The sequence below is a fragment of the Oxyura jamaicensis genome, chromosome 3, assembly GCF_011077185.1.
Source record: "Oxyura jamaicensis isolate SHBP4307 breed ruddy duck chromosome 3, BPBGC_Ojam_1.0, whole genome shotgun sequence".
Taxonomy (NCBI): Eukaryota; Metazoa; Chordata; class Aves; order Anseriformes; family Anatidae; genus Oxyura; species Oxyura jamaicensis.
Genome location: NC_048895.1, coordinates 38,130,358 through 38,139,910, shown reverse-complemented (window position 1 = coordinate 38,139,910; position 9,553 = coordinate 38,130,358). Strand labels below are relative to the sequence as shown.

At 41.3% G+C, this 9,553-nt stretch overlaps 1 protein-coding gene across 1 annotated transcript in view; it reads right to left on the bottom strand.

The window, feature by feature from the left end:
- The window catches only part of GREM2 (gremlin 2, DAN family BMP antagonist), a 43,198-nt gene extending 34,939 nt beyond the window's left edge, over nucleotides 1-8,259 (bottom strand). Inside the window, exon 1 of the mRNA XM_035322378.1 lies at nucleotides 7,964-8,259. The gene's annotated coding sequence lies outside the window, so the exon portion shown is untranslated. The remainder of the gene's footprint in view (nucleotides 1-7,963) is intronic.
- Nucleotides 8,260-9,553: the final 1,294 nt, after the last annotated feature.

Below are 9,553 nucleotides of genomic sequence, written 5' to 3'. Positions count from 1 at the left end.
AAATAAAATAAAATAAAATAAAATAAAATAAAATAAAATAAAATAAATAAATCCTTGCTTTTTAGGCTCTTTTGTTAAAAAATAAGATATATATACATAATGAAAAAATACAATAAAATAAAAGCTGAGAGCAGCTTAGAAATAAGCTGATTTGCCTAACAGTCTGTTTATCAAACAACTGTATTACCACACAGCATGAACAGCTCACAGCAGTAGTTTCCATAACCAACAGTTCCTCTATCCTACAGTTCCTGCTAATTCCCTATAAATGTTGGGAATAGTCCACTGGCCTTTTCTGGTTTTCAGAAATACAAAGTGATTAGCTGACCACTTTTGCAAATGGCACTTTGGAGGTGATTAAAACATTTACAACAGTAGTTTATGTATTGCATTGTGATTATGCATCCAGTCTTGATATTTCCTCTATATGTATGTCATTCATAGCAGAACTACTTCATTCTATTTTACTGATACACAGCACTTGTGTACGTGTAGAAAGGCAGGTATCTGGTGACCTCTTAATATGTATTTAGGAATGGAAATTCATCCCTGTGGCCTTTTATTTCTCCTGAATTCACTCTCTAGTTCAAACATTGGCCTAGGCACAAATAAACAAACATTAGTAAATATGAGACTGTACTGCCATTGCTTCTCAACAGTAGAGTCTGCCAGTATCAGATATGGGTCCAGAGATATTGCTGGGTTTGCCTCTTCCAGAATAAATTTTCCAAGGAGCTACACCCTTGTCTAGCTTGCTTAGATTCTGAAAATCACTGTTTATGACTGTGGCTATAATATTTGACCTACCCTGAAGTGCCAGGAATCAAACCACAGACTTTGGAAAGCAACAGGATCCATAAGCTCCAAACTCCTCAGTTTGAGAGTTTATGGTATGAGAGTCCCAGTTCTAAGCCACATTGATGGCTATGCCAGGATAACACTTCGGATTCTGCAAATCACATCCATATTGTGAAGTCTTTCAAAAACTGGCATAGTCTTAAAAGGACAACAAATCTGTTTGTCGGATAAAGTCTGAACTGCTAAATAAATAGCGATAAGTTTCCTAATACTACTGGGCAGAGTGTTCCTGCAAGTACAATGTGTGTTTATCAATTTCCCACTGAGCTAGAGTTGACTTCCAAATTTCCCTTAATCCTATTATAGTAAACATAGTACGGCCCCCTGGCAAAAAAGAGTAACATTCTTCCTGTAATATCATATCCTTCTTTTAAAGAAACCTTAGAGATGTCCAGAAAAAAACTAGGCTTTACTTGGAATGACACAATAAAGTTTTTTCCAAAAAAGCTTGGATTTTATAAAATAGTAAATTTAAAACTAAAAAAAGAAACAAACAAAAAACACAACCCCCCCCAGACAAACAAACAAACAAACAACACAATACAATATTATTTTTATAAAGGGTCAATTGGCAATTTCTGATAGGTATTCAATATAATGTTTGCAAGTATCATACTTTAAAAGTCAGTTACCAAAACACTAACATAAAAATATTTTTTTCTGGAAGCAATCTACCTGAGCTGAAGGATAAAGCAACTGTCATTTTGGGTGTAGAACTCAGAAAATAATAAACTTTATATTGTGAAGGTATTTTTTCAGTGCTCCATCACGAAGAAAGAACATCAAGTGCAGAGAACTTTAAAAAAAAAAAAAAAAAAAAAAAAGTGGACAAAGAAAATCAAATGGATTTGTTATGGCACAAATTGTATTTAAAGCTTCTATTCATTTGGGAGGAATTTATGGTAGAGAAAGGTGAGATTTGTCTTACAGTTATTAATACAAACAAATGAAAAAAAAAAAAAAAAAAAAAAAAAAGATAGATCAAGCTGTTGAATACCATCCTGTAAAGTGAATGAAGGGACTTTGGAAATCTCAAAGCAAGACAGCTTCAGATGACAGAAACTAGCTCAACTTCCAGCCGTATGCATTTCTCTCAGTTGGCTCTGGGACGCTATATAAAAAGAGTCATCAGATATAACAAAAATAGCATACAATGGTGCTATTTTCAAAAATTTTATGTGATTTTATAAAGCTTTACATTTTCCTAATAATCAGTTCATGTTACATTTGAATCTTCAGTTTCAGATACCATTAAGAATTCACAAGTTTTGGGCTATGATTTTACTTAAGGACCAGCCTCAATAAGGAATGGAAGAAATAAATCAACGATCTTGCTCTACCTACATAGAATCTAAGGTGCTTATGACTTGTAAGTATTCACATTTAGGAATATCTGGGCAAAAGCTGTTCTCCCTGAAGTATCAGGCAAAGTTTCCACGGGCTTTATTAATGAAAAATATAGACCAAAGTCAACAAACATGCTTAGCATAAATCCATTGTGTGCCGTAATCTGAAAGGTGTCAGCCAAAGAACAAATTAAATTGAAATACAAATGATAGCCATCTCTCCTTCATTAGGAGACTTTACTGGATGTATCCATTAAGTCATGCAATAGTAACACAGAGTATGTTCACTTATTTCCCGTCTTCTCTGCTGTCAACCTCTTCTTGTTCCTAGGAAAGGACGCTGAGCTCCAAATTATGTTGACGGAACAGAAACTGACAAACGATAGATGGTTCATAACAAAAAACATGCCTAGAGCAAGGAAGTTTGACATATGAGAGCTGGGATGTTTTCATTTTGGATAGAAGCTCTGACCCACTATTTACACCCCTGTCCCAATCTCTCCCACATATTTTAGATGACTACTTTCCAGATGTTATCTGTATGGAGACTGGCCAGATTTATGGGCAGGATCCTGCTCAACTCTAGGCCAAACTAGTGTTTTGGCCTCACTGGAAATGAGATTAGGTTGGAGACTTGCACCAGGAAAAAACTGCAGTTTCTTGCCAGAAACAGTCATACAGAATTTTTACAATGCTGTTTATTTTTTGGTTAGCACTACTGTAGAATATCAGGCTATTTAGCGCTAGCATAATAGCACTTAAGCAGACTAATAGAATAGACTACACATGGCTATAATCCATAACAAAACTGCATACAAATGAAGAGAGGCAGCTAGCTCACTCGTAGCACCAGCACAATAAAGTTTTCCATTCTAACAAGTGTTTGTACAAGGCAAGGTCAATAACGCATTCTTCATGAGTTGTAAAAATGTTGTTTCCAAGTTTTAAGAGAAGTTAAAATTTAGGAAATTTTTAAGATTTATTGCTGTTAAATCCACAGTCTGATGTTATATTTGTGCATCGCCCATCACACTCAATAAAAATTGTTTCCAAAATGAAATTTGGAGGGTAAATGATATATTTTCCTTTCCCAGTGTATTTTTGTTCTCCCACTTCCTTAACGCAAAATAGGCAGAAATGTAATCTTTATGAGACTTTTTGTATTTGAATGCATCACAATTTTAATTTCCTCCGAGTTTCATTTCAAATGATAGTTTCTTCAAATACTCACTTCCTATACCATGACTTCGAAACTGTCCAAAATGGGAAAAATGTATTCTTTTGTTTCTATACAAAATCTTGTAGTGAAAACAGTAGCATGCATATTTCTATATATAAAATACATTTATACATTTACAATATAATTCTACATGGCAGTATAGCCTCTATAACACTGACCTTCGTAAATCCCCCTTAATTTTATGATTAATCTAAAATATGTTGCTATAACTAGTATATGCTTTATAAAGACAGCAATAACAGAAAAATATATATATATATGCAAAATGTCATGGATAAACATCGTTATATTCACAAGAAAAAAAAAATGAATGTGAAAGGTAGATGCTGTAAGATGACTTTTTGAAAAAGGGCAGTTCACAACTAAAGTTTCCATGATTGTATCACATTGGATATTGAAAGATAGATTGCCTTGTGTTTTACAGCAAAAAAAAATATTCTTAAGGTCTGTTTCCCTTTCTGAAGCAGGCTTCAAAAATCATATATATATATATATGTATGTATATATATATATATATATATATATATATAAGGTCATAAAAGGCTTAATGCACTGAGAACAAAAAATACCATGTTTTCAAAGTGGCATATGCATAACCCATAACTCATCTTAAAATCTACTCTTCACCCGCCATAGCAGGAACCCACTGGAATAAGGTTTGGAGTAGAAAACCTCTAGTAATAGAAATATAGTCATCTGAGAAACAACACAAAACAAACTAAAAACTCTTTTGTTTTTCAATTCATATTGTTCTGAATAGCACAATATTTTCTTCATTTGAAAAGAAGTTTGGAGCAGTCACAGTGATGCAGAACATGGAGGATATATATATATCATTCGCAATGCACACATGACTTACATTATGAACCCTATGAATATGTGCATAAAACTGTAGTGTCAATAAGAAGCCCAGTTTTTGCAGGAATGACAAATATCTTCTGCTATTGAGTAAAACGTATCTGAGCATTAATGGCCCTAATAATATATTTTCTAGTCAGAAATATTTTCATACAAAAGATAATGGATTATAGTTAACAAAATCTTATATATATATGTATATATATTTGTAATATTTTTCAGAATAGCAGCAAACTAAAGAAAAATAAGAAAGTGCAAAGTCAGTCAAGTCACCAAAGAAACGGAGAAGTGTTTTCATCTTTAAAGTGAAAACTGCACACAAAGATGCTTTAGAATGTTTTAATCAGAAGCTGTAAGTGGATGTTTCTGAACATCTGTCTGGGCATCACATATTCCCACCTGCTTGGGACAATTGGACTGCACAGCCACACTCTCTTTCTCTTGATGTGCTAGGGCACAAGAATGGCCAGAACAGGCTGCACCTTCTTCAAAGGGATGTTTCTAGTGTGTTATGGGAAACGTAGTCAGGCAAGACGCTGCACTCACAAAACTTAACACAGCATTTCTAAATGACAGTTTTTACATTTCAAGCCAACATTTTTCACTGCTTCCAAATGAAATGAGGAACATAAACACAGACTTGTAAACCTTCACACGCACCAGAGTATGGCCAATGGCAGGGAAGCAGACATAAAGAAGCATTAGTTGTCTTTTTCTGAGCACAACTGCTGTGTTCACTTTCACCAGGCAAGCACAAGGCTATGTTATCTGAAGTTCTCACTCAAAAGTCTGCAATCACATACCAGACTATTAAAACACACACACACACACACACACACACAAAACAAACAAACATACAAACAAAAAGTCACAACTACCACCTATCCATCTTCTTTTAGAACTGAAATGTTCTCAGTGTGTGTTCAAGCAAGTAAGGCTGCCACAGTTGGTTTCAGGGTCATGCTCTCCCACAGAATCAGAATGAGCTTCTCGGTAACACATCTGCAGGCAATGGTGCCAGGAGCAGGGAACAGCCAACACCCCAGGGAAAGATGGCGAGTGTCTGCTCCAAACTGTGCTGTGTATCGGCACTGCAAATTGACTACGTCTATGTTAGCAAGCAGCACATTCCAACAGGAACAGAAATATTGAGCAAAACACTTATGTGCGGGAGACTTTGTGTCAATGCTAAATGCATTTCCTAGGGTTTTACTTCAAGCTAGCTCTGGTCTGGTCCCACGGACTGAATTTCCAGCAATGACTCAAGCACATCTTCCAGTTTAGATTCATCCTAAAGGAATCCAGCTGGCCCACCATGAGGTATATGGAGATGGACAGTAAGTGGGAACAACTGGAAGACTGGCGTCAAAAGAGCACTCCTGATATGAACCACAACCCTAATATAAATGCACAACCACACCCACGAGCATCTGTGAGAGTGAAGTGAAAGAGCTTATTGTACAGCTCTTGAAGAGACTCTTCATATGTCAGTAAATCTGCACGGCAACTTCGACTGCTCGGGTTTGTACATGCAGTGCTACTAAACTTACATTGAAATAGTTCTAGCTCAAGCATCAGATGCTGGTAAGTTGGAATCTGCCAGTTACCAAGTTTATCAAGAAAAATCACAGCAGGACTGAACTATTTATTACAAAAGGGGATGGCCCAGATCTACTTGATTTACACTTGCATAAACATTGACAAATTATGACTGAAATCCATCAGTTTCCACAGGACTGGATATATCTATATACCTCAGCTGGCAATTCAGATTATTTTTTTTACCCTCACCTGGTACTATGGAAAGAAACTAAAATCCCCTCAGTTCGATTCTTGAACTTCCTATGCCTTCGTTCTATTCCACACTGAAAGTCATGTTTCACGACAGTCTATTTGAAAGACAAAGAAAAAGCAAATAGATCAGCTAAACCAGCTCAAAATCTAAAGTTAATGGCCTTTTTTTTTTTTTTTTTTTTTTGAGCCATCCTTTCAGAGCCCCTTCTGATGCTTTTCACTGCCCTCACACCTTTTATCATCCCGCATGGGAGGTTGAGCAAACCTCTCTGTTACCAGACGCGCTTCCCCCCGAGCACCAGAGCTCTGTGTGCACAGTGGGTGTGGCAGGAGATGCAAGAAAGCAAAATGCTACCAGCTAGATCTATCCCTCATTCCACAACACATTTAGCAAATAGGTCTGCCCTCTTCAGTTTCACCATATTTCAGAATTAGTTTTTCAAAATTTAGGACTTTGCTGCCCTTCTTGGACAATAGCAGTTCATGGGGACTGTACAAGAAAAGAGAGGTCCCTTGCTCTGAGCCTGGGTACTGAGACTGAACCCTGATTCCCAGTAATAACCAGACTTCTTGCTTTTGTTCAGTAATTTTGTAAGGGCTCTGCTATCAAATCTTATAACAGTATTGTTTCTCCTCAGTATTTGCAAAAGCCAGCCTGGGAACTATGCACGAAGGTTAGCAAGTGAAGCATCTGTGTCAAAATATACCAGGCAGCACATACTTTTAGAGTTCAAGCAACAAATTAATCCCCTCAGGAAGCACAGTATCTGTATTGTATCTGCGCTGGCGGGAAGTAAGGACTCTGAAGTCATGCTGATTTCTCTCTGCTTTAGCGAGAAACAGCCTTGAAGCAGCCTGATAAGCAGCCTGCTAATTAGGGCCGTGAGCGGGCACTGCCGCTTCTTGCACCTGTTGCTTGGTGATTCCCAGGAGGACTGTGGGATTCCTGGCTTGGGGGTTTTCCTCGGGGGATGTCTGCCACTGCTGTGGTAAGACCGAAGCTCACCTGATGATGGTCATTGGGTTTTCATTCAGTTGATTCCCTCCCCTTTCTCAAAAAAAAAAAAAAAAAAAAAAAAAGAGAGGTTTAACTTGTTATAAGCTGTTAATTTCGTCCTCAAAAAATCCACCGAAAGTTATATAACCGCTTTCACAATAGCGAGCTAAAAATAAGAGCTGTTCAGCCAAATGCCAGTGCAATTTTTTACAGGACCTGTGACTCCAATTCTGCAAGACCTGTGAGAGTGCAAATATTTCCTTAGCTTCAGCACAAAGTCAGGCGGGTGCTCCTTGTGAGACAAGACGTGGGTTTGGATCGTTACCGTCATTCGCAGGAGGAACGAGCGGCATATGTATGCACTTGTTTGGATTTCCAGCTCCCGACTTAAAGTAGCGCTGTTCGCTCTTGGAGCTGATCCCTCCTGGGCTTTCATAATCACAACCCATCATTAACCCAAAGCAAAGAAAGCACGGTACAAAGGGGCACAGGTTTCAAGCGCGAGGGGGTGGGCGGCTTTTCTCCTTATTTTTTTTTTTTCTTTTTTTATATTTTGCTGCTGCTTCCCCTTGGAAGCATGGGGACGGGACGCCGGGGGGCTTGTGCCCCGCAGGTGACTTGGAGCGAAGCCGCCGAGCCACGGCGCTGCCGGGACCCGACACCAGTGCCCTTGGGCACGGAGACGCCCGCGGGGCCCCGTGTTGCCCCCGGCGGGGCCCGCGCAGGGAGCGCGCCCGTGGGCGGCGCCGCGCTGTCAGCGCCGCGACGAGTGTCGGGGGGCAGGGAGCGAGGAGGAGGAGGAAGAGGAGGAAGATGGGGGGGAGCGGGCGGGCGGCCGCAGGCCGGTGCCGGCTCGGCGCCCCCCCGTACCTGCAGCGAGGCGGGGAAGGGTCTGCGGCGCGCTCCGTCCTGCCGGCTATAGATCCAGAGGCGGCGTGCAGCGGGGTCGCCGTCGTCGCCCGCCGGCGGTGGTGCGCAGCCCCGGCGCGGTGCGGATGCCCATAGGCGCCCGCTGCGGGAGCGCGGTGCCCGGAGCGAGTGAGGCGGCTTCGCCGGGTCCCGGCGGCGGAGGGGGGAGCTCGGCACTGGCTGCTCTCAGCCACTGCCCGAGGAGAGGATCAAGCCCCAGCTTTCGATTGGCTCCGGTGGCCAAACAGCTCACACCAGCCTCCCTGCCCGCCCGCCCGCCCGCCCGGCTCCCCGCCCGCCTCCCCTCGCCGCCGGCCGCACACGCTCCGCTCGGCCCTGGCAGCCCCCGGGCTGTGCGCGGCCCCGCCGACACGACAAGCCCCCCGCCGGCACGACGAGCCCCCCGGCCGCCCCCGAGACCCCCGGCCGTGCCTCCGCGGGGGGACCGCCCGCCCCGGCTCCCCCGGGAGAGCACCCGCGGTCCCCCGCACGCCGTCCCCCCCTCGGGCCCGAGGACCTGCCCTCTAAGCGCCTGTGGCATTCGGTGTCATGCTCGAGATCCAGCCTCGCTGGTGCTGGAAACGTGTTTTTAAATATCCCTAGCGAGTAAAATTAAAAGCATGCAGAGCCCGATCACCTGAGGGCTCAGTCTGAGGTAGGACAAAGCGGTCTTTGCCTAAGTTCAGTTTGTTTTTCTTAATGCTGTTTGGGTTCCTAGCCCTGACTTGGTCAAATCCACGTAAAACCGTGGCATGCACAGAAAATAGAATCAGGATGCTAAGCCTCCTCTTCCTGAACCCAGGGTTATTAAATCGTAGTGACTGTGACTGTCATTTCCCGGTGCATCTTTGATGTTGCTATCCCCCTTTTGCTCGGGATGACTTCAGTGGCCTTCAGAAGGCATTTCTCTCCCACAGACGTGCTATTGTATAAAGTCAAATCTTAGACCTGTCTTCTGGGGGAAATGGCAATCCTTTGGTTTCAGCATGACCCTCTGTTTAAACAAGGATACAGTAGAATGAGATAAATAGGCCCTTTGGGTTTTCTCAGCGCAGGAAGATGTTGTAATATTTCCAGTAAACATGTTGGCAAAATTGCTTATTAAAAATTAGGGAGAACAAAATGATCAGTTATAACAGATGCACTCTTAATTAATGCAGTGACCTGCATTTGACTGATGCTGTTGAATTAAGAAATGTCTGCCTGATGGTACATCAGGTGCCATTAAAAGTCAACATTTATCCAAATTTGGCAGACTGTAGCATTTGAAACACAATGCGAATTGAGCTGCTGAGATACCTTTGCATCCCAGCAGCATCTCTACATTTTTAAATGGTAACCTCCAGAACATTTCAAATTGATTCTGGTTTTGTTGTTGTTTGGTGATTTATTTATTTATTTATTTTCTTTATAAAATAAGATGCTATTTCACCCTCTCTATAAAGAGTGCATGCTTTTGTCTCTTCGGGGTATGCAGAGCTAGCTAACAAAATGTTTTTGTTTATTTTTTATTCAAGCAAAATAAAAAAAAAATGGAAACATTGAGAAATA